Consider the following 25,952-nt stretch of genomic DNA (forward strand, 5'->3'; position numbering starts at 1 on the left):
CGAACCCAGGTCTCAGGCGCTGTAAGACAGCAACTCTACCACTTCACTACTGCTTAAACAATTAGAAATTATTCTTGATTAAACTCCTTGATTAAAGATGCATATCTCTGGGTGTAAAAATAAAGTCACGCAATGCCTAAATCAATAAGGAGAAATGGAATGGCTTTTATTTCAAAATTCTTTCCCAATGATTCCCTACATCAAAAATCTTCTAACCCACCTCTCTAACTCCAGGTCCCTCAGGTCAGCCGACTTGGGGCTACTCACTATCCCGCGGTCTAGGCTTAAGCTCAGGGGTGACCGCGCTTTTGCGGTTGCAGCTCCTAGACTGTGGAACAGCATCCCTCTCCCCATCAGAACTGCCCCCTCCATCGACTCCTTTAAGTCCAGGCTCAAAACCTATTTCTACTCCCTAGCATTTGAGGCTCATTGAGGAGGTGCTGTGAACTGTTTTTATGTGCAGTTATGTTTGCGTGCTACTGTATGTTTCATTTATTTTTTCCTTAGTACCTAATCAGATGTACAGCACTTTGGTCAACGTGGGTTGTTTTTAAATATGCTATACAAGTAAAATTGACTTGACTTGACTTGACTTTCATGGAAGATTCTTGATTTGACAATATGAAAAGAATATTGGATAGCAACTTAAAGAAGATAGCAACTTAAAAAAAACTTTTTTTAAAAAGCTTGCCAATGCCGACCAAAATGCCCCATCTACGCAAGCTCACCTGCCCGCGTTTGGCCCATATTCCTCGAACCCTTTCCTATCCATGTACCTGGTCAAATACCTCCTCTGTCAGCTCGTTCTGTTTCGCCATCACCCTCTGTGTGAAAATGTTGCCCCTCAGGTTCCTATTAAATCTTTCCCCTCTCACCTTAAAAACCAATGTCCTCCGGTTCTCGATTCCCCTTCTCTGGGCAGAGACTCTGTGTGTTTACCCAATCTTTTCCTCTCATGATTTTGTACACCTCGAGAAGATCACCTCTCAAGTCAAGTCAAGGGCGGCACGATGGCGCAGCGGTAGAGTTGCTGCCTTACAGCGAATGCAGCGCCGGAGACTCAGGTTCGATCCTGACTACGGGCGCCGTCTGTACGGAGTTTGTACGTTCTCCCTTTGACCTGCGTGGGTTTTCTCCGAGATCTTCGGTTTCCTCCCACACTCCAAAGACGTACAGGTATGTAGGTTAATTGGCTGGGCAAATGTAAAAATTGTTCCTAGTGGGTGTAGAATAGTGTTAGTGTGCGGGGATCGCTGGGCGGCACGGACCCGGTGGGCCGAAGGGCCTGTTTCTGCGCTGTATCACTAAATCTAAATCTAAAGTTTATTTGTCACATACACATACAAGATGTGCAGTGAAATGAAAGGTCACCCACAGTCCAGCAATAGAGCAATAAAAATAAACAATTTCACACACAATCACAACCAACACAAAAAAACGAAACATCCATCACAGTGAGTCTCCTCCAGTCACCTCCTCACTGTGATTGATGGAAGGCCAGAATGTCTTTTCTCTTCCCCTGCCGTCTTCTCCTGCGGTCAGGCTGTTGTAGTTGCCACGTTCCAGGCCGCGCCGGACGGTGAAAGGTCCACAGCGGGCCGACCCAAGCCCCGCGATTCGGGGCGGGCGGATGCAGGTTCATCCTCCTGCACTCCAAGTCCTAGCCTGCTCACCCTTTTGCTCAGGCCCTCAAGTCCTGGCGACATCCTCATAAATCCTCTCTGCACTCTTTCCAGCATAATCACATGGATAACCCCTATTTTAGGTAAAAGACTGTGCATTCACCCTACATATTCCCCTCATGATTTCGTCTAGCTCATTGGCACCAATAAGTCCATGATTATGATTGGACTCACCAACGGCCTTCCCTCCCCCTCTTCACCCAATCCTGGGAATGTGATCCTTCCACATCATCATCATGAGTTTATCAAGCTTCCCGTAAACCCAGAAGCTCACCGACGATGCTCTTTGTCACACTAGAAGCAGTTATACAAATTAGTGTCGGATATCAGAATGTGTTGTGAGATACCAAAATCTGCAAGGATTCAGATTACATTTGAACGTTGTAAGTGCTTTGATAGCGTTGCCTGGAGCAGGGTATTTTAGCAATGATTGCTTGCCACGCACACCAATGAATGGGAATGTTTACTAAGATATACTGTAATTCTTGGACTCCGAAACTCAGTTGTTTACGCTTCTGTCACCCTGAACACTAAAAATGCTTTGATGCACCTGGCCAAGGAGAACTGGCATGTGAAACCGTGTAGAGACAGGTTGCAGCCAATTTTGCTTAAACCGATAAGAAATCTGGATATTATTGTCAAACCCGATTGCGTAAATGTGCATGCTTTCTTTACAAGTCTTTCAGTGTAGGCCCGGCTGCAAACAGCAACTAATCATTCAGGAGCTTTATTAAACAGGTATTGTGTGAGCTTACTGACACTCCATTGTTTAATTTATACGACAGGATCAAGATTTAATGGCAATCTGAGAACTCGCAAACAACTTGAAACAAATTTTCTCAAGAAGGACTTTTTTTTTTGGTTTGTTCCAGTTTCGCAGAGTCATACAGTTTGGAAGCTGGCCCTTCGGCCCAACTCATCCATGCCGACCACATTTTATAACCAAGTCACATTTGCGTGTGTTTGACTGAATTGAAATTTCCTACCACCAACCAGAGAGCGATCTTGACCTTCCATCTACCTTACTAGTGTCTCTAGGACTATCTTTAATCGGACTTTACTGGACTTTATCTTGCACGAAACATGATTCCCTTTATCTTGGTACCTGTACACTGTGGATGGCTGGATTGTTATCATGTACAGTCTTTCCGCCGACTGCATAGCACGCAATAAAAAAGCTTTTCACTGTAACTTAGTACATGTGACAATAAACCAAATTAATCTAATCTAAGTTTAAATAGGTACATGGACAGGAAAGGTTTGGAGGGATCTGGGTCAAATACGGGTAAATGGGATTAGCATGGATGGTGCATCTTGGCCTGCTTGGGCAGAGATGGGCCGAAGGGCTTGTTTCCCTGCTGCATGACTCTATGACAAATGGATTGGTCTTTATTACTCATCCAGGCAGTAGATTTTCATGACTAATCACTGCGTGGGAAAGAATCTTTCCTTGTATCACTCTGATTACTTTAAATTAGGGATACAGCGTGGAAACAGGCCCTTCAGCCCACAAATCTGCGCTGAGCAGAGGTCACCCACACATTGGCACTATCCTACACACTAGGGACAATTTACAATTTTACCGAAGCCAATTAACTCACAAACCTGTACGTCTTTGGAGTGTGGGAGGAAACCGGAGCACCCGGAGAAAACCCACGCATTATTGTACCTGCCCCCATTCACCACCCTCTGCTTAAAATTTCTTCCCCACACATCTCCTTTAAACTTTGCCCCTCAAACCTTAAACTTTTGCCCTCTCATAGTTTCATCTTGGGGAAAAAAGGTTCTGACTATCTATCCCACTATGCCTCATACAAATGAATCTAAACTAATGGACTCGGTAACCCAGAACCATACACTTTCCCTTGGACATTCATCCTAACCCATAGTGCATTTTGTGTAATCACCCGTTCACACTAGTTCTATGTTATCTCACATTCTCATCCACTCTACAAATTATGGCCAATTTTTAGAGGCCACAGGGAGAATGTGCAAACTCCGCACGGAGACCAAACGAGGTCATGATCCAACCTGGGCCTCTGTCGTTGTGAGGCAGCAGGTCTACCAGGATATCAAGGTAAAGTGGATAAGCTGAATTGAGGTATTGGTCATTAGTCATTTACTGAATGTTTCCTGGAACTGCCTTGAGAGACTAAATGGCCTCCAATACTTTTTTTTTTTTTAATTGTAAATATGGTGAGAAAATAAAGAATAGTTCATCAACAAGATCAAAAATGTAAGTGCCTAGGGCTATTCTTGCTCATTTTAAGCCGCATAAAAACATTCTCACTTTGAGTTTAGAGATACAGCATGGAAACAGGCCCTTTCGTCTACCGTCTACGCGCCAACCATACACTAATTCTATCCTACACACTAGGGACAATTTACAGATGCCAATTAACCTACAAAGCCGCACATCCTAGGAATGTGGGAGGAAACTGGAGCACCCGGAGAAAACCCATGCGATCACAGGGAGAACGTATAAATCCCATGCAGGCAGCACCCGTAGTCAGGATCAAACCCAGGTGTCTGGCACTGCAATGCAGCGACTCTACCACTGCGCCACTTTGCCGCCATCTGCTTATCTGCTGCAATCTGCTTATTCATGTTTGAGTCATGCATTTTATTTGGTTCAGTGTTGTGTTTGCCAGGGTTGGTCCCATTATTATCTTTCCAGAGAATATAGACATATTTCAATTGTCAACATCGCACAAGATAAATAGATTGATTTATGAATTATGCTCGGGCAGCTCATGCTCAGGTAACACGAAAGATTAGATAATTTAATTGTTTGGTTTGCTAGGTGGTGAACTGTTTGAATTGGCAGAATAAGAATGAAGATAAAAATGAAACTTGCGTTGGTTAAGTTAAATTCAGTTCAACTTGAATTAAGTTGAATTCAGTTAAATTGTTTCTGTTAAGTTTCAACAGCTTTCATTATCAATGTGTAGATTGGTTATCTGTCCAATTCTAAGCAAGTTTGCAGCAGTGTTGAGCAACAGGAAATATGATTCTATTGCTAGTTTGCAGAGACTTTTCTTGAAGTTCTTGTCGTGCACAGTTTTAGTATTTTTTCTTTATTTACAACATCTAGGTTTGTATTTATTTCCCTTCCTGATTTCCCTTGAGAAACCATTGGTAAATACCTTCTGAGTGAGTGGTAAAGAATTTTGTACACGATACACCCTGCAAAACATTGTGCTAGTGGGGAAGAGATCACATATATCTCCATTAAACTTTGCCCCTCTAAACTTATGCCCTCTGGTTCTTGACATTTCCACCCCGGGATAAAGGTTCTGACTGTCTACCTTATCTATGCTTCTCATCATTTTATATACATTTACCAGGTCTCCCCTCCACTTCCGGTGTTCCAGGTACTCACCACCCTCGGTGTAAAAAAATAGCCCTTTAAACTTGCCCCTCTCACCTCAAAGGTATGCCCTCTAGTCTTTACATTTCCACACAGGGGAAAAAGGTTTTGACTGTCGCCGACTGTCTCCAGCGCAAACAATCCAAGTTTGTCCAATCTTACATAGGTAATACCATTTCATTTAAGCAGCATTCAGGTAAACCTCTTCTACGGCCTCTCAAAAGCTTCCGCAGCCTTCTTGTAATGGGACGGCCTAGAACTGCCAAAAAATGTCCCTGAGCAGAATTGTGAGGCGTATGTAATTTGCCTCGTGCCAATCTATTGACTATGCTCCTTGATTTAGCCTTTGGTGAAGTCATTGCCTTCATACACAGTTCTGGGTCTGAACTCATCATCGATCTGATGGTCAATTTTTTTCGCAGGGTGACACGGTGGTGCAGTGGTAGAGTTGCTGTCTTACAGTGCCAGAGACCCAGTTCGATAATGACTACGGGTGCTGTCTTTACAGAGTGTGTACGTTCTCCCCGTGACTGCGTGGGTTTTTTTCGGGTGCTCCGGTTTCCTCCCACTCTCCAAAGACGGACAGGTTTGTACGATAATTGGCTTTGGTAAAATTGTAAATTGTCCCTAGTGTGCAGGATGGTGCAAGTGTACGGGGATTGCGGACTCGATGGGCCAAGGGCCTATTTCTGTGCTGGATAGTCAAGTAAGTCCAAAGTAAAAGAAGGACATCAATGAACTCGATGGACTTTTACCTCTCTCTCATGGCTTCATGACAAAACTGGAACGCCAGATTCTTATTTCAAATTATGTAATTAATTGATGGCAGATAACTAAGTAAATGTCTCAGCATTAATGGCATTGGATGCAATTTAACAATATAACAAGCAATGTTCCGAGTGACACTAATTTAATGATCTCACAAAGACAGCCAAATAAAAACAGCTCTGCACACCTCTGTATCTCTGTGGCACCTTGCATCATTTAGTCATAGAGTCATACAGCAAGAAAAGAGGCCCTTCAGCCCAACTTGTCCATGCCAGCAATAATGTCCCATTTACGCTAGTCCCATGTTTGGCCCATATCCCTCGAAACCTTTTCTATCCATGTACCTGTTCAAATGTTTTTTAAATGTTGTTATAGTGCCTCTTTCAACAACCAAGAGATACAGCTTGGAAACAGGCCCTTCGGCCCACCGAGTCCGCACCGACCAGGAATCACCCTGTACACGGTCACTATCCTACATGCCAGGGACAATTTACAATTTTTACCGAAGCCAATTAACCTCCAAACCTGTACCTCTTTGGAGTGTGGGAGGAAATCGGAGCACCAGAGAAAACCCACGCGGTCACGGGGAGAGCGTACAAAGTCCATACAGACAGCACCCGTAATCAGAATCAAACCCACGTATCAGGCGCAGTGAGGCAGCAACTCTACCACAGTGGTCGCAACTCTACCACCGTGCCATCTCTCTGGTATCTCGATCCATAGACCCACCACTCTCTATGTGAAAAAGTTGCCCCTCAGGTTCTGATTAACTCATTCCCCCTCTCACCTTAAACCTTTGTCCTCTGGAAAAAAACATGGAACATAAAAAAAGACTTGGCATTCTAAACTATCTCAGTGAGGCTCATATTCGCATGGTCAGTTTTGTTGGTAGTTGCAACAATCAAGTTTCTGTTTAAAATCAGTTGCCAGTTTATTGGACTGATTGGAGTATCGCAGGGTATAATTAAGATCACAATACTCCAATGCATAAACTCTTTATAATCTTAGATTGGTTTAATTGTTGTGAACATTTACCATTTACTCTCTTAGTAAAGTCTCTCTTATTACGTTTTGAAGCAAGTTTTTAAGGGGGAATAGAAGGACACAAAAATTCACATGAGAGATGTGGAGTTTTAGTTTTGTTTGGCAAAGGTTTTGGTTGTCTTCCTCACAGTGAGTAACTTTCCAGCAAAAGGGGCAATAAAATAGTTTTGTTTTACCGGTGGCAACAGATGAACCCAGAACTTCGAGAAACAAGGAACTGCAGATGCTGGAATCCTGAGCAAAACACAGAATGAAATGGGAACTGAGCGGATCAGGCAGCATCTTGGAGGCAATGGACAGACGATGTTTCGGGTCAGGATCCATCTTCAGACTGATTGTAGTCTGGGGTGGAAGAAAGATAGAAAAGAGAGGTGGGGAGCAGGATGAGTGATAGGTGGATTCAGGTGAGAGGAGTTTGATTGGTAGATGGTTGGAGCAAGTGATAAAGGCTAGACATGGAAAGGAGAAAAAAATGTATCAGATAAGGAGAGAAGATAGATGTGCGAAATAGGTAAAATAAAGGAGTGAAATGTAAAGTCAGAGGAAGGGATATAGTAGAAGGAGGCAGGGCAGTGGAAGAAAGAGGGGGGGACAAAAGGGCAAGGCAGGACTCAGGGATGGGAGATAGATGTCAGCACAGTTGCGTAGCGGTAGAGTTGCTGCCTCACAGCGCCAGAGGCCCAGATTTGATCCTAACTCCAGGTGCTTTCTGCACGGTGTTTATACATTCTCCTTGTGACCGTGTGGGCTTTCTCCGGGGGTTCTGGTTTCCTCCCATATTACATATTACAAAGACGTACAGATTTCTAGGCTAATTGGCTTGGTAAAATTGTACAATTGTCCCTAGTGTGTGTGGAATAGTGTTAGTGTAAAGGGGATCGCTGGTGGATGTGGACTCAGTGGGCTCAAGTGCCTGTTTCAATGCTGTATCTCTAAACTAAACTAAACCAAAGAATCAAAGATAGATACAAAATGCATTGTGGGCTAACCCAGCGGGACAGGCAGCATCTCTGGAGAGAAGGAACGGGTGATGGTTCGGGTAAAGACACCTCCTCAGGTCTGTCTCCATCAAAACCTACGGCCTCACAATAACTCCCCGTGCCTCTGCATATCTATCATAGAACAGTCTAACATCTGTGGGACTGTATAGATTTGTACAACTAGATCAGAATGAAAGGAATAGATTGGTTAATGCACAAAGCATGCCCAGAATCAAAAACCAGAGGGCGTAGCTTTAAGCTGAGGGAGAAAGATTTAACAGGAACCTGAAGGGCAATGTTTTTACACGAAAGGCAGTAATTGTTTGGAATGAGCTGCCAGAGGAGGTATCTGAGACAGGTACTATCACAACGTTTAAGACCATTAGCTTAATTGACTGTTGGAAATTATCTCTTTAGCTTGAAGATGAGAGGGACAATGTTTAAAGACGATGTGAGGGCAAGCTTTCACATAGAGGGTGTTGAGTGCCTGGAGCACATTGCTGGGGTAATGGTGGCGGTAGATACGATAGTGGTGTTTAAGAGGCTTTTGGATATGCAGGGAATGGAGATATATGAATCATGTGTGGACGGATAAGAGTTGGGCTTGGCGTCATGTTCGGTACCGACATTGTGGGCTGAAGGGCCTGTTGCTGTGCTGTACTGCTCTATGTTCTCTTCTGTAGAAGGGCAATAGAGGTTGCCGGAAGAATTGATTAGCAGGTATGGGCGAACAGTTTACAAGAAAATAATTGGGGTCGACAGTCAGAATATTTTCCCAGAATGGAAGTATCAAATACGAGAAGGCACAGCTTTAATGTGAGAGAGGTAAAGTTTAAAGGAGAAGTGCGGAGCAAGGATTTTGTTACACAGCGGGTGGAGGGTGCCTGGAACACACTACCAGGGATGGTGAAGGCAAATACCATAGTGGGATTTAAGAGTCCTTTGGATAGGCACATGGATCTGCAGGGAATGGAGGAATATGGATCATGTGTAGGTAGATAAGAATTGGGCTTGGCATCTTGTCCGGCATGGACATTGTGGGCCGAAGGGCCTATTCCTATGCTGTAATGCCCTATGTTCTCTTGTGTAGAAGGGTATTAGAGGGGGCGACGAGATTTGATTAGCATGTTAGAGAGAACAGTTTACAAAAAAATAACTGCGATGTGGGACTGAAAGCTAGAGTGGACATGACGAGCTGAAAGGCCACCGATCATGGAAGAAAATATGAAACCTAACATGTAGCTATCGCACGTCTGGAACGACTAATCAGAGGTGAATGTCCGATCCAGTAAGTATCACGATCTTAAAGTCTCAACCACTCCACAATCGATCATTGATAAACTACCACACAATGTTTTACCATCTCAAACGACTCTGAATAACTCATGGAGCAGTTTATCTCATCCCTTAGTTATCCCAGCACATCTCCTGGACCACATCTTCTCACGCACCATTTCTTCTGCCTCGCATTTTGCAAGGATCAGCAGAGTCACATTTTCTGGCTTCAAATCGCAACCTATGAATTAATCTTACCCGGTCTGGCGCGGCGAAGTACGTTTTACGAGTTAATGTTTCTGACAGTTCTGAGCGAGAAATGGTTGCTCATAAAAATACTGTCCATAAGTCAGTCAGCCAGCTAGACCCGGCTCAGCAATCTTTGCTGCCTTTCCCTAACATAGACGTTCTGATCAGCCTTTTGAACCATCTATACACTGTCAGCACAATAAATCATCTCATTTTATATGCCCCACACAATTTCAGTCTGGATTTTTCCTCTCGATTTGATCTGACGGATTGAAATGTGCGCAAGGAGCAAGGAACTGTAGGTGCTGGAATCTTGAGCGAAATACAAAGGGCTGGAGGAGCTCAGCGGGTCAGGCAGCATCCGTGGAGGGAATGGATAGTTTAGTTTAGTTTATTATTGTCACCCGTAGTTTATTTTAATTTAATTTATTGTCACGTGTAGTTTCGTATTTTAGTTTAGTTTAGTTTAGTTTTGTTGTCACTTGTCGTTTAGTTGTTTCGTTTATTATTGTCATGTGCAGTTTAGTTTTTGAGTTTAGTTTAATTTAGTTCAGTTCATTGCAACGTGTAGTTCAGTATTTTCGTTTAGTTGTGTTTTGGTTTATTGTCACACGTACCAAGGTACAGCGAAAATATTTTGTTGGCGTGCTCTCCAGTCAAAGAAAAGACGATACATGAATACAATCAAGCCGTCCACAGTACACGGATAAAAGGATAAAGGGTACAACATTTAATACAAGATATAACATTGAAGTTCGATTAAGTCTGATGGTGGCTTTTGGGGTCAGGATCCTTCTAAAGACAGAAATATGCATCTCCTATCTCAGCTGGAATAACTGTAGTAACAACAATCCAATTGTTGTAGAGAAGATAAGCAAGTGACTTAACTTTTAACTTTAACCTGCGTATCATTTCAATGGAAGGTAGACACAAAATGCTGGAGTAACTCAGCGGGACAGGTAGCATCTCTGAAGAGAAGGAATGGGTGACGTTTCGGGTCGAGGCCCTTATTCAGACTCATCCTATCATTTTGATGGATGTATACTGTGCCTAAGGTGAAAACGTGTTGGAACACATTACACTGCGGCACGGTAGCGCAGCGGTAGAGTTGCTGCTTTACAGCTAATGCAGCGCTGGAGACTCAGGTTCGATCCTGACTACGGGTGCTGCACTGTACGGAGTTTGTACGTTCTCCCCGTGACCTGCGTGGGTTTTCTCCGAGATCTTCGGTTTCCTCCCACACTCCAAAGACGTACAGGTATGTAGGTTAATTGGCTGGGTAAATGTAAAAATTGTCCCTAGTGGGTGTAGGATAGTGTTAATGTACGGGGATCGCTGGGCGGCACGGACTTGGTGGGCCGAAAAGGCCTGTTTCCGGCTGTATATATATGATATGATATGATATGATGATACACAGCTATTACGTATTGTAGGAAATCCAACCCTGCATCCTTACAGGCGCTGATTTGGTTTGTTATTGAGGTGATTAAAGGAAACTTAGAAGTAGGTAATTGCAGAATTACAGCAAAAGGCAGGAGAAATTTGATCAGTGAGCATCTGATGATCACTTTAAATTAAGCTGGTTATAGAGTCATAGAGTCATAGAGTGATACAGTGTGGAAAAAGGCCCTTCGGCCCATCTTGCCCACACCGGCAAAAAATGTCCCAGCTACACTAGTCCCATTTGCCTGAGCTTGGTCCATATCCCTCCAAACATATCCTATCCATGTACCCACACCCCTGCCCTACCCCCACCCCCCGCTCTCCCCTGACATCAGTCTGAAGAAGGGTCTCGACCCGAAACGTCACCATTCCTTCTCTCCAGAGATGCTGCCTGACCCGCTGAGTTACTCCAGCATTTTGTGTCTACCTTCGATTTAAACCAGCATCTGCAGTTCTTTCTTACACTTGTGCCTGTCTAACTGTTTCTTAAACGATGGGATTGTCCCAGCCTCAACTACCTCCTCTGGCAGCTTGTTCCATACACCCACGACACTTTGTGTGAAAAAGTTACCCCTCGGATTCCTATTAAATCTTTTCCCCTTCACTTTGAACCTATGTTCTCTGGTCCACGATTCCCCTATTCTGGGCAAGAGACTCTGTGCATCTACCCGATCGATTCCTCTCATGATTTTGTCCACCTCTATAAGATCATCCATCATCCTCCTGCGCTCGAAGGAATAGAGACCCAGCCTACTCAACCTCTCCCTACAGCTCACACCCTCTAGTCCTGGCAACATTGTAAATCTTTTCTGAACCCTTTGAAGCTTGACAATATCTTTCCTATAACATGGTGCCCTGAACTGAACACAATATTCTAAATGAGGTCTCACCAACATCTTATACAACTGCAACATGACCTCCCAACTTTGGTTCTTAATACTCTGACTGATGAAGGCCAATGAGCCAAAAGCCTTTTTGACCACCTTATCTACCTGCGACTCGACCTTCAAAGAACCATGCACCTGCACTCCTTGATCCCTCTGCTCTACAACACTAGCCAGAGGCCTACCATTTACTCTGTAGGTCCTGCCTTGTTAGACATCCCAAAATGCAACGCCTCACACATCTCTGTATTAAATTCCATCAACCATTTCTCCGCCCACCTGGCCAATCGATCCAGATCCTGCTGCAATTTTTCACGACCTTCTTCACTATCTGCAAAACCACTCACTATTGTTGTAAATGTGAGGTTATCCACTTTGGTGGCAAGAATAGGAAGGCAGATTATTATCTGAATGGTGTCGTTAAGAAAAGGGGAAGTACAACGAGATTTGGGTGTCCTTGTTCATCAGTCACTGAAAGTAAGCATGCAGATACAGCAGGCAGTGAAGAAAGCTAATGGCATGTTGGCCTTCAAGAGGAGTTGAGTATAGGAGCAAATAAGTCCTTCTGCAGTTGTACAGGGTTCTAGTGAGACCACACCTGGAGTATTGTGTGCAGTTTTGGTCTCAAAATTTGAGGAAGGACATTCTTGCTATTGAGGGAGTGCAGAGTAGGTTCACGAGGTTAATTCCCAGGATGGCGGGACTGTTGTATGTTGAAAGACTGGAGTGACTGGACTTGTATACACTGGAATTTAGAAGGGTGAGAGGGGATCTTATTGAAACATATAAGATTATTAAGGGATTGGACACGCTATAGGCAGGAAACATGTTCCCGATGTTGGGGGAGTCCAGAACCAAGGGCCACAGTTTAAGAATAAGGGCTAGGCCATTTAGAACGGAGATGAGGAAAAACTTTTTCACTCTTTTCAGAGTTGTGATTCTGTGGAATTCTCTGCCTCAGAAGGCAGTGGAGGCCAATTCTCTGGATGCTTTCAACAGATAGAGCTCTTAAAGAAAGCTGAGTCAAGGGAAATGGGGAGAAGGCAGGAACGGGGTACTTATTGTAGATGATCAGCCACGATCACAGTGAATGGCGGTGCTGGCTCGAAGGGCTGAATGGCCTACTCCTGCCCCTATTGTCTATTGTCTATTCTCAGCAAACTTGCTAATCTTGTATGTTCTCATCCATATCATTGATGTAGATGACAAACAGTAATGGGCCCAGCACCGAACCCTGAGGCACACCACTAGTCACAGGCCTCCAGTCCGAGAAGCAACTTTCCACCATCACCCTCTGCTTCCTTCCATGGAGCCAATTTGCTATCCATTCAGCTATCTCTCCTTGAATCCCATGCGATCTAATCTTCCAGAGCAGTCCACCATGCGGAACCTTGTCGAATGCCTTACTGAAATCCATGTACACAACATCTACAGCTCTGCCCTCATCGACCTTTTTGGTCATGTCTTCAAAAAAAACAATCAGATATGTGAGACACGACCTCCCACGTACAAAACCATGCTGACTATCCCTAATCAGCCCTTGCCCATCTAAAAACCTGGATAACCTATCCCTCAGAATACTCTCCAGTAACTTACCAACTGCAGATGTTAAGCTCCCCGGACTATCGTTCCCAACATTTTCCCTGCAACCCTTCTTGAAAAGAGGCACAACACTTGCCACCCTCCAGTCTTCTGGCACCTCTCCTGTATTTAAGGACGACATAAATTTCAACCAGGGCTCCTGCAATTTCCTCTGTAGTTTCTCGCAATGTCCTCGGATATATCTAATCAAGCCCTGGAGATTTGTCTACCTTCATACATGATAGTACCTTCAGTGCTTCTTTGACGGAGCGGAGATAGACACAAAAATCTGGCATAACTCAGCGGGTCAGGCAGCATCTCTGGAGAGAAGGAATGGGTGACCTTTCAGGTCGAGACCCTTCTTCAGACTAAGGTAGGTAGTTTAGTTTAGAGATACAGCATGGAAACAGGCCCTTCAGCCCACCAAGTCCGCGCCTACCAGCGATCCCCGCACACTAATACTATCCTACAAACATGAGGGACAATTTACAATTTTACCAAGGCCAATTGACCCACAAACCTGTACGTCGTTGGAGTGTGCGAGGAAACCAGAGCATACGTAGAAAACCCATGTAGGTCATGGGTAGAACGTACAAACTCCATACAGGCAGCACCCATAGTCAGGATTGAACCCGTTTCTCTGACGCTGTAAGACAACAACTCTACCGCTGCGCCACCATTTTTAAATAAAAACGGAAAATGCAGGTAACACTCAGCGAATCAAACAACATCTTGCTCCAAGGTTTCTGTCAAGATGGGCAGGGTTAAAAGAGGATCGGCACAGTGACGCTGCCTTACAGCGCCAGAGACCCGAGTTCGATCCTGACTACGGGTGCTATCTGTATGGAGTTTGTACGTTCTCCCTGTGACCGCGTGAGTTTCTCCGGGTGCTCCGGTTTCTGCCCACACCCCAAAGATGTGCAGGTTTGTAGGTTAATTGGCTTTGGTAGGGAGTAAATTTGTCCCTGGTGTGTAGACCATCAACATTGATGGTCTCCCAGTATCCACCTCACCTCACATCCGGAATCTTGGAATCATCTTTGATCAAACCCTCTCCTTCGACAAACACATCAAACACATCACAAAGACAGCCTTCTTCCACCTCAAAAACATTGCCCGTCTCCGTCCATCCCTCTCCTCCACAGCTGCAGAAACCCTCATCCACGCCTTCATCACCTCCCGTCTGGACTACTGCAACAGCCTCCTCTATGGCGCACCCTCAAAAATCATCAGTAAACTTCAATACATTCAAAACTCCGCTGCCCGTCTACTCAACCCACCCCGATCCGTGACCATATCACCCCCGTCCTTTATAAACTCCACTGGCTCCCCATCCCCCAGAGAATCCAGTACAAAATCCTCCTCATAACCAACAAAGCCCTCCATAACCTGGCCCCATCCTACCTGACCGACCTCCTCCACAGGCACACTCCCACCTGCACCCTCCGCTCTGCTGCTGCCAATCTCCTATCCCCCCACATCCGGACCAAACTCAGATCCTGGGGGGACAGGGCTTTCTCCATCGCTGCTCCCACCCTATGGAACTCACTACCCCAAACCGTTAGAGACTCCTCCACACTCACCACATTCAAAACATCACTGAAGTCTCACCTGTTCAGTACTGCCTTCAACCACTGAAGGTCACTGAAGGTCACCTCACCTTCTGTCTCCTTTCTCTGTTCGTTTATTTATTTACTTATTTATCTATTTATTCATTTCCCTATGCTCTCTAAATCTCTGTAAAGCGTCTTTGAGTATATGAAAAGCGCTATATAAATAAAATACATTATTATTATTATTATTAGAGCAGTACAAGTGTGAAGGTTGATCGCTGGACGGCACAGACTCAGTGGGTTGAAAGGGCTGTTTCTGTGCTGTATCTCTGGTCTAAAGGACGTAAACTGGGGAATGCAGCTCCAATTTGGCAGTCAGGGGAAGGACTTGTGCAGCTTGCCACTAACACTGGTTAAGAGCTGTAGGAAAATAAAAGGTTCAGACCATTACCGACTCTGTGGGACTGTTTTTTGGTTGTTTTTTTTAATCAAAAATATTTATTCAAATATTAAAATAATATATACAATACAATAAAACCAAAACAGAACCCACCACCAGAATATTATACAAACAAATATACCAATTGAAACTATTATACAATTATATTACAATCCCCATCCAGGATACATCCAATCCCCCGCGGTGCCCAGCGGTCCCGGAAATCCCCCAGGGTGCCCGTGGACAGCGCATAGTCCCTCTCCAGCACCACCCTGGCACGGATGTAACCCCGGAAAAGGGGTAGGCAGCTGGCTCGGGCAGAGCCCTCTTCCGCCTGGCGCCGTGAGTCGCGGATGGCCAGCTTGGCCAGGCCCAACAAGGACATCTTCGGCCCTGCCCTCTCCCCTACGCACAGGGTGTCCAAAGATGAGGATGGTGGGTGAAAAATGCAGCCAAAAAGCAAGGAGCAGCCCCTTTAGACCTGTGGGACTGTTGGCTTTTATCACGAAAATGCCAGTTCATGTATTGCATGCAAATACTGAGACTTTTGGCCAAGCTCCTACATGGGTTCCAGAGGTGAAACACGAGGAGGTGAGTTTGTGGCTACTCAGCTTGACAATCAGTTCCTTATTTCTTCTAGCTGTTATCAAGCAACTGAACCATCCTATCATCAACTGCAGAACGGTTCTGACCTACCATCTACCTCATTGGAGACCCTCAGATTGTCTTTAATCGGATTTCACTGGACTTTATCTTACACTAAACATTGTTCCATTTGTACACTGTGGATGGCTTGATTGTAATCATGTAAAGTCTTTTCGCTGACTGGATCGCACACAACAAACAGCTTTTCACTGTACCTCGGTACATGTGATAACAGTAATAAATTAACTAAACTAAACTGATGAAGGGTCCTGACCCGAAACGTCACCTATGCATGTTCTCCAGAAATGCTGTTTGACCTGTTGAGTTACTGCAGCACCTTGTGTCCTTTTAGCCCTAAGTACATTCCTGGGTAACCACATAATGTAAACATTACCATGTTGGTCATTGCACCAATATAAAGTTGGAAATTGGTCAGACATCACACAGAGATTTAGTGTTAACATTTTAAATAGGTCTTGTCGTCGTCACCGGGGGAGATTTTAAAATGACTTTGGAGAACATTAAAAATAGCCATGGATTTGTTCGGACTTGTTGCTTAGCCCTGCTGTGGTGTTCTTATGGGTCACTGTGACATTTCATTATTAGTCTAATAATGGCTCCTTGGCAAATTCTCAATGTGAACCCAACTGTTAGTTGAATTCCCCAACTTGGTCCCATCAACCTGCAGAGTTAAAGATTCAGCGGCAATCATTTTTAATACTGGCTTCAGATGTAAATCTTGCCTGTTGAAACTGCTCAGGGTTTCTTAAACTTATTCATTTACATTCTGGTGTTTTGGAAAAAAGGAACAATTCTGTAGCAGAGCAAATTCATGATCAGAGCATTGTCATGTACTAATCTTATCCATCTGCCACAGAAGGTAGTTGAGGCCAGTTCATTGGCTATATTTAAGAGGGAGTTAGATGTGGCCCTTGTGGCTAAAGGGATCAGGGGGTATGGAGAGAAGGCAGGTACGGGATACTGAGTTGGATAATCAGCCATGATCATATTGAATGGCGGTGCAGGCTCGAAGGGCTGAATGGCCTACTCCTGCACCTATTTTCTATATTTCTATGTTTGTGCTTTGCTTAAAATTCCCAGGATGCACCGCAGAGCCGAATGGCTGGCTGGGGGGGCTGCAGAGAGCAACCAGGTGGGGGGGGGAGGCACCGAGAACAAAGAGGGTCCAGCCAGGAGCGAGAGGATTGGGTGCCGAGAATAGAGGGCACCTGGTGGGCCTCATGTGGCCAAGTGCGACAGAGGGCCTGGTTTATCAGAAGATAAGACTTTACTAAGAACTGTTGAAACTTTGTCGGCACCAGAAACATGGTGACTTTTTGTGTCATGCCTGGGTGAAGTCTGCTGTGTGGTTTTACTAGATTGTATGCGCAAACAAATTAATTCACTGCACCTAGGTACACGTGACACTAAAGTATCATTGATTCCAGAATCTGCAGTTCCTTGTCTCCCCAAGCCCGGGTCTATGTTCTCTGCACGTTAAGATACCATGCACCTGGTGGAACAGAGTACTCTTGAGCAATACCTCCAAAACAAATAAGCTTTGAACCCTTGCAAAAATAATTGTGCTAACCTCTAAAACAAACAAGCTTTAATTCCAATGCAGGATATGCAACATCCGTGGAGAAGCAAAGTCAATATGTAAGCTTACTGAAGACACAAGGAACTGTCGATGCTGCTTTACAACAAAAAAAAGACACAGAGTGCTGGAGTAACTCAACCGATCAGGCTGCATCCCTGAGGAACACTGATACGTGACGTTTCGGGCCGGGGCCCCTCTTGAGACTGATTGTAGGGGAGGAAAAGAAAGCTGGGGCAGGACAAAGCCTGGCAGGTAACAGGTTGACACAGGCGAGGGAGGGTCATGATAGGCAGATAGTTGGACAAAGGCCTTAGATGCAAAAAAAAGTTGTGAGACAAAAGGATTGAAGAGTCATGAATTGTGAAGGCGGAGAAAGGTGGAGGGGGAGGGGGACGGGGAGGGGAGAAATAGGTGCAGGTGGGACACAGAGAAGGGGAAGTGGGGAGGAAAGGGGATGTGGGGGAGAAAGACGAGGGGAGATGGAGGGGTGTGGAAGGTTACCTAAAATTGGAGAATTCAATGTTCATACGTTAGGATTTCAAGCTGACTGATCTTGCATTATAATGAGGAAAAATGGTAAATTAAAACAAGTTCTCAGAAGCAGAGAAAGGTGAAAGAATGGGAGACAAAAATAGAGCTGCTTTATGTTGGATAGGAGAGATTTGGAAGTCCACTCTACCCAGGGCCTTGCAGAACATAGTTCCGAGTGTGAAGGTGTTACGGTTCCAGAGAAGGAGTCTAATGTCTGCAATGAGGTAGACTGAAGAATCGGGACTGAACCCTCCTTGTGCCTTGGAAAACAGGACCCCAATCTAAGGAGAGACTGTTCAGGAGCCCAATAACAGAGGCGGCGCGATGGCGCAGCGGTAGAGTTGCTGCCCTAACAGCGCCAGAGACCCAGGTTCGATCCTGACTACTGGTGTTGTCTGTATGGAGTTTGTACGTTTTCCCTGTGACTGCATGAGTTTTCTCCGGGATCTACCGTTCCCTTCCACACTCCAAAGACCTGCAGGTTTGTAGGCTAATTGTAAATTGTACAATTGTAAATAGTCTCTAGTGTGTGTAGGATAGTGTTAATATGCGGGGATCGCTGGTCGACACGGACTCAGTGGGCCGAAGGGCCTGTTTCTGCACTGTATCTCTAAACAAAACGGAGGGGAAGAAGCAGTTCCTGACTCTGGTGGTGCGTGCTTTCAAGCTTCTGTACCTTCTGCCCAATGGGAGCAGGGAGAAGAAGGAATAACTGGGGGGGGGCAAAGAAAACTCATTTGATGCTGGATATCACTAATTAGTTGCACAGTGAAACAGAAAACTAGTGGAAGGGTGGAATTGTTAAGTGTGTGGTTGCTGTATTTATATCAGTTTTAAAGAAAAGAGAGCCACAAATGTCACTTTAAATGTAACGCTTGATAAAAAAATGTTATTGGGTACACAATCATGTTTGCTCTTACAATGTTGAAGATATCTATGCATCCTCCTCCAAAGGCAAATAGATTTTAATCCTTGAGGTTGACAGATCAACAAATAAATGGATTTATAAGGAATTGGCTAACTAAGATAATCATGCTAGCAAAAGAACTAGAAAAACTGGACCCCTGGTCTAACTTGAAGACACAAGGAACTGCAGATGCTGGAATCTTGAACAAAACACAAAGTACTGGAGGAACTAAGCAGATCAGGCAGCATCTGCGGAGGAAGTGGACAGACGACATTTGGGGTTGGGACCTTTCTTTAGATTGGTTGTAGGAGGAGGAAGAAAGCTGGAAAAGAGAGATAGGGGCAGGACAAAGCCTGGCAAGTGATAAGTGGATACAAGTCAATACTTGTCCATTTGTCATTCGGTTTATTCATGACAATTGGGAATTCATGGCTATTTGTGGGATTTAAGGCAAGCTTTAAAAAGTAAAATTAGAACATTTTTCAATTTTATTTTTCTGTTTACTAAATGAATTAGCTGCTGCACCCAAAGATAACAAGGAAATGGTTTTGTATATCTGTATCACTTGCTGCAACTTGAACTTGTTTTAATCGCAAATGGTAGATTGGCAGGGCGATTAAAATGTTTTTTCGCGACAAGCCTATTTTTAGATGGATTAGTTAAACTTTTGCAACCAGCATTTTTAATTCATGGGATTTGGTTAACAAATGTATCAGGCAGATAATTGCAGGCTAAAATAAAGCTATGTAGTCAACCTTCTCCAGATTCCTGGACCATAAGATAGTGAATTTTGTCTGTACTTGACAAGGAAAATGGCTTGCATTAAGGGATATGTTTCTATGGCCTTTAGTGCTGTTAGAGACAGTTTCCACGTGCAATCAACTTCAGGAGTTATGTGAGTCTGCGCCGACCAGCGATCACCCTGGACTACCCTACACACTAGGGACAATTTACAATTTACAGGAGCCAATTAACCTACAAACCTGGAGTGTAGGTGGAAACCGGAGCACCCAGAGAAAGCCCCCGTGGTCCCAGGGAGAACGTGCAAACTCCACACAGGTAGGACCTATAGTCAGGATCTAACCTGGGTCTCTGGCGCCGTAAGGCAGGAACTCTACCGTTGCGCCGGTGTGCCGCCCCAGCTGCGCCACTGTGCTGCCACTCATAATGACCGGAGTGGGGACAAGGCAAGGATATTACCTGGGAGCCCCAAACTGCTGAGGAGCCCTTATGTAGCTGCAGAAATACAACAATGCCTGCTAGCTTCCAGACCTCAGGGTAACTATTGAGTCATATGTAGGGGTCGACCTATCTCCTCAACACAATCTTTTTTAACTGTTCAGTGTCAAGACCTGGAGTTTCGCCAGACTACAAGTCCTTGCGAAACACAAAGTGCTGGAACACTTTACCCTTTATCTGTGCATTGCGGATGGCTTGATTGTGTTTATGTATTCACATATGGCCTTTTCGCTGACTGGATAGCTTGCAAACAAAAAACTTTTCACTGTATCTCGGTACAGGTGACAATAACAAACTAAACGAAATTAAACTCAGCTGGGTGGGCAGTATCTCTGGAGGGAAATGGACAGTCTATGTTACTCCAGTCAAAGTGCTGGAGTAACTCAGCGGGTCAGGCAGCATCTGTGGAGAACATGGAAAGGCAACGTTTCATTTTGGGACACTTCTTTAGACTGCCCAGTCCATTTTCCTCCACAGATGCTGCCTGACCTGTTGAGTTCCTCCAGCAGTTGGTTTCGTCCTCAAGATTCCAGCATGGGTACATGGACATGCAGAGAATGGAGGGATATGGATCACGTGCAGGCAGAGGAGATAGTTCATCTTCCCACAATGGGCAGCGGGGACATTGTGGGCGCGAGAGCCTGTTCCAGGAGAAAACCCACGCCGTCACTGGGAGAACGTGCAAACTTCACATGGACAGCACCTGAGGTCAGGATCAAACCCAAGTCTCCAACGCTGTGAGGCAGCAACTCTACCTTGCTGTGCCACTGTGCCACTGTGCCACTGTGCCACCTTCTATGTTGCCTTCAATAAATTAGATTGTAAATAATTTGCTGCTGTTTGGCTACCTTACTGTAATGATTCATCTGCTTCATATGATCACATTTTAAAACTATGTATATGATCATTGAAACTTCAAAAATCACTACCACTGAAAATTACTTAATAAACATTCCTGAACTTAGAGATAATTGTAATGATAATTGTTCCTTTAAATTCTCCTGTAATTATTTAAATTATTGTGCAAATTGTAATTCCTTATGGCATGGGGAGAAAGCAGTGTAGTAATTCTTCACTGCTGGAGGCAAAATATATTTAAATAAACATTAAGAGTTCGTCGCAATATTTGTAAAATCATATTTAAGAAAATGAAAATACTACAGTTGACAGATTTCTATTTTTAAATTAAATATATTGCGATTTTTTTTTAAATGGCTTTCTGTATTCAAAGATTTTCTTGAGGTCCTGTTTCTGAATTTTATGAAAATGTACCTCAGTTTCCCTCTTCATTTTATTTTCCACAGAAATCCAACAATAAGAGTTTAAATCTTATGTATTTTCCTCACAGATCACTGGAAGGGAGTTTCACATACATTTATGGAACGAGCTGCCAGAGGATGTAGTTGAGGCTGATACAATAACCATGTATAATAGACATATGGATAGGTGTGGGCTTAGGTTTATTATTGTCACCTGTACTGAGGTACAGTACAAAGCTTTGTTTCACATGCTACCCAACCGATCCAGCTACCATAAATAAATACAATCAAGTCAAACTCAAGTACAATAGTGGAGCAAGGGGAAAGATACAGAGTGCTGAATAGAATTCTCAGCATTGTAGTGCACCTGCTCCATGGACAAAGTCCAATGCCACGATCGATGGAACTTGCTTAGATGGGGCATCTTGGTTGGCATGGGTGTGATGGGCCGAAGGGCCTAGTTCCATGCTGTATGACTCTATGATTATTTCACATTCTGCCATTTACATTATTAACTACATTTTTGTAACTTTCTGTTGAAGCTAAATCATAAATCAGAAGCAATTCGGATGCTGCCAAACCCGATTGTTAATACGGTTAATAATAATCTCATTAAGTGTTTACAAATAAGTTTGTTTCTAAAATAGACATGTTTCAGCGACTCTTTCAGCAATAGCAATTATACTCTCCTATTTTTAGTGTGCAAAGGAAATTTCGACAAGCTGGGTGAAAAGCATTTGAGAAGATGTGAAGACTGTACAGCGCGCCCGATGAAGCTCACCATACAAACTGCCTTGGAACTACCCAGCCCGGACATAGCAAAATAGCAAACCTCCAAAACTGGATGTTTGAGTAGCATTACCCTTCTTGTTGTCAGACATTAATGGAAAACCATTAACGTTTCAAACATAAATAACCCACAGTAAGTAGCAATTTGTCTACAAAGTGCTGGAGTATCTCAGGCAGCATCTCTGGTGCAGAAGGAACATCAATTGCTGGTTTCTAACTAAAAGGCACAAAGTGCTGGAGTAACTCAGCGGGTCAGGCAACATCTCTGAAGTGCATGGATAGGTGACGTTTCGGGTCGCGACCCTTCTTTGTGACAAAAGGAACTGCAGGTGCTGGTTTACCAAATATAAAGCAAGTGCTGGAGTAGATTAGTGGGTCAAGCAGCATCTCTGATGACGCAAAGAACTGCAGATGGTGGTTTAGTAAAAAGACACAAAGTGCTGGAGTGGGTCAGGCAGCATCTCTGAAGGACATGGCCAGGTGACTTTTCAGATTGGCACCCATTTTCCAGCACGTTGGGGTTTTTTTGTGAACCAGCATCTGAAGTTCCTTGTATACACCAGTGGCACAGTGGTGCAGCAGTAGAGTTGCTGCCTTATTGCGCCAGAGACCCGAGTTCGATCCTGGTTAGGTGAATTTTTCTCGACTAAATGTGTATTATTTTGACGGTCTAATTCTAACAATATTTCTACATCACAATATTTTATTTCGGCATTTGCAAACCTTACTCTGATTGGCGCAACTATTTGATGGCCGATAAGTGTCGTTAAATCAATGCAGAATAATTTTTCTTAATCTAGAAACTATTTTCACCCCCTGGATAATTTGACTTAATTCTTACATTATTTTAGCTAGGGGTAAATTACAGGTAATACAGGTAAATTACAGGTAATACAAGTATAATACAGGTACTTGTGGAAAGTTTGTTAAACTTGTACTTTAATGTGTTGCATTTAACAATGCAAATTTTTAAATTTTCTTTAATCATTTTTCAGGATATCGGTATCACGAGCAATGCCACACTTATTGTGCGTCCTCAATTCCTCTTGAGGAGGTAATGGAGAGCTCTCTTGCTGAAAGTCTGCTGCCCATCATGGCACCTGAGGGAGATGGACAAGAAATAAAGTTTATTTTTGAAATAAAAAAGGAGAATAGTAATTGTATTAAAGGGCAGTGAGGGACAGATTACCCAGAGAAACGTGTTCAAATCCCTCCCCTCATCCTCCTGCGCTCCATGGAAGAAAGTTCTCGCCTGCCCAACCTCTCCCAATAGCTCAGGCCCTCAGGTCATGGCACAACTTGTTTGATTTGTAACAAGTAAAGTTTCACACTGGAAGCTGTCCATCAGGCAAAAGGTAAAATAAAAAGAAAACGCACACCTCCAGATCCAGGGACAGTTTCTTCCCAGCTGTTATTAGGCAACTGAACCATCCTACCAAACAACTAGAGAGCAGTCCTGAGCTACTATCTACCTCATTGGAGACCTTCAGGCTATCTTTGATGGGACCTTGCCAGACTTTATCTTGCACTAAATGTTACACATTATTTCCCTTTATCGTGTATCTGTACACTGTGAATGGCACAATTGTAATCATATATTGCCTTTCTGCTGACTGGTTAGCAGGCAACAAAGCTTTTCAGTGTACCTCGGTACACGTGACAATAAACTAAGCTACGAACTAAGAATTGAATTTAGCATAATATTGTCTTATGGATAGCATAATTGACTCCTACCACCAAGACCAAGGAGCTGATCATCAACTTCCGTAGGTCACATAACGGGGAATATGCCCCGATCTCTATCAATGGGGTCAGTGTGGAGAGAGTGTCCAGCTTCAAGTTTCTGGGCACTCACATTTCGGAGGACCTAACATGGTCCAATAACACTGCTGCGCTGGTCAAGAAGGCACAACAAAGACTGTTCTACTTAAGAACACTGAAAAAGTCTGGTCTACCCCAACAGCTGCTGAAGACCTTCTACCGCTGCACCATAGAGAGCATCCTAACGCATGGAATCCCTGTGTGGTACCTCAGCTGCACGGAGGCAGAAAGGAAAGCTCTACAGCGGGTAGTCCATAGAGCTCAGAGGGCCATCGGAACACAGCTACCAGACTTGGAGGGCATCTACAACACACGATGCCTCAGAAAAGCCACCAGCATCCACAAAGACTCTTCACACCCCTGCAACAGTCTGTTCGAACTCCTTCCATCGGGCAGACGATACAAGGCCTTCTATGCCCGCACCTCCAGACTCAGGAACAGCTTCATCCCCAGGGCCATAGCTGCTATGAACCGGTCCTGCTGAGCCGGATGGCCACAACGCATAGATCAACTTGCACTTTACCCTGTCCAAAACTGTTACAACTGTTCGTTTCGTTGGGTTGCTGCTGTCTAAATTACCTAAATTAGTGCATCGTATGGGAGGCGCATTCCCAATCTCGTTGTACCCCTGGGTACAATGACAATAAAGATATATTGTATTGTATTGTATTGTATATTATTAAAATGGGTTTAGATTGGTGCTTGCACTTCTGAAGGCTATTAAAGAACAATATTTTGGTTAAAAAATCTGGCCTGAAGCACAATTAATATTAAATGATTGCTCTTAAATCTACTTCTTTACCACAGTCTACAGTTTATACACTGGCTGATTATTAATTAAATTTGGTATTTTATTTACAATCCAAGTATTTTCCAGTTTTTAGCTACTTTCTCCCTTTGTTGACAAAATTCTGCACCATGTATTTTGATCATGCTGATAAATTTGTCAATGAATTGCAGCTGAACCTTTGCCACATTAGCCAGTTATTTGATCAATAAATCTTGGAGATTCTCTGTCTCTTTCTGGGCAGTAAACGTCCATCCTTCATTAAATGACATGTAGTGCTGGAGTAACTCAGCGGGTCAGACAGCATCTCGGGAGAATATTCATCTTCCATTCTTTGTCTCCACCTAATGGCCAGACTGAGACTGTGACTTCATCCCATTCTTTCATACATTGTGGACTAAGGGCCTACTCATTCAAAGTCATTGCCCAAAGTGGTCATGAACACACAATGTCATTTACAGAGTTGGGGAAATTACTTCCATGTCTGCTGTAGACGTCGAATACCGTCAAATTGAGACACTGTAGCGACCATAGAGAGTGGTCCTAGTCGTCGAACCCTCAGATTGGCCAGCAAGGTCACGTGTGGGCGCGACCGTAGGGATTGGTCCAGAGAGCGACATCGCTGATTGGACAATGTTGTCATGTGCGCTTTTGGCGCCTGAAAAGAGTTAGTTAGGAGACGTCTTCGAAGAAGACAGTGAGTTTTGATGGTTGTCCGTTATCTTGTTAAAGAAACTTTGTAATCGAATATTGCTGTCGCAATAAACTTCTTCAACAAAGAACAAGTTTCCGGACTCGCCATATTGGTGACCCCGACGTGATCTGGGCGATCACCGACCATGAGCGAACACGACGCCCCGTTGTCGACTGCTGCGCCTGGCACACCGGAGCTAAGCGCAGTCAGCGTTCACCTTCCGTCGTTTTGGACACATCAACCGCAATCTTGGTTTGTCCACGCCGAAGCCCAGTTTCATTTAAGAAACATATCGACAGATGCCACGAAATACTACTACCTCGTCAGTGCTCTGTCGCCGGAGACGACCACACGCGTGATGCGGTTCATCGTCAATCCTCCTGCGGAAGACAAGTACGAGGCCATGAAAGCA

This window comes from Rhinoraja longicauda, chromosome 24 (assembly GCF_053455715.1).
Source record: "Rhinoraja longicauda isolate Sanriku21f chromosome 24, sRhiLon1.1, whole genome shotgun sequence".
Taxonomy (NCBI): domain Eukaryota; kingdom Metazoa; phylum Chordata; class Chondrichthyes; order Rajiformes; family Arhynchobatidae; genus Rhinoraja; species Rhinoraja longicauda.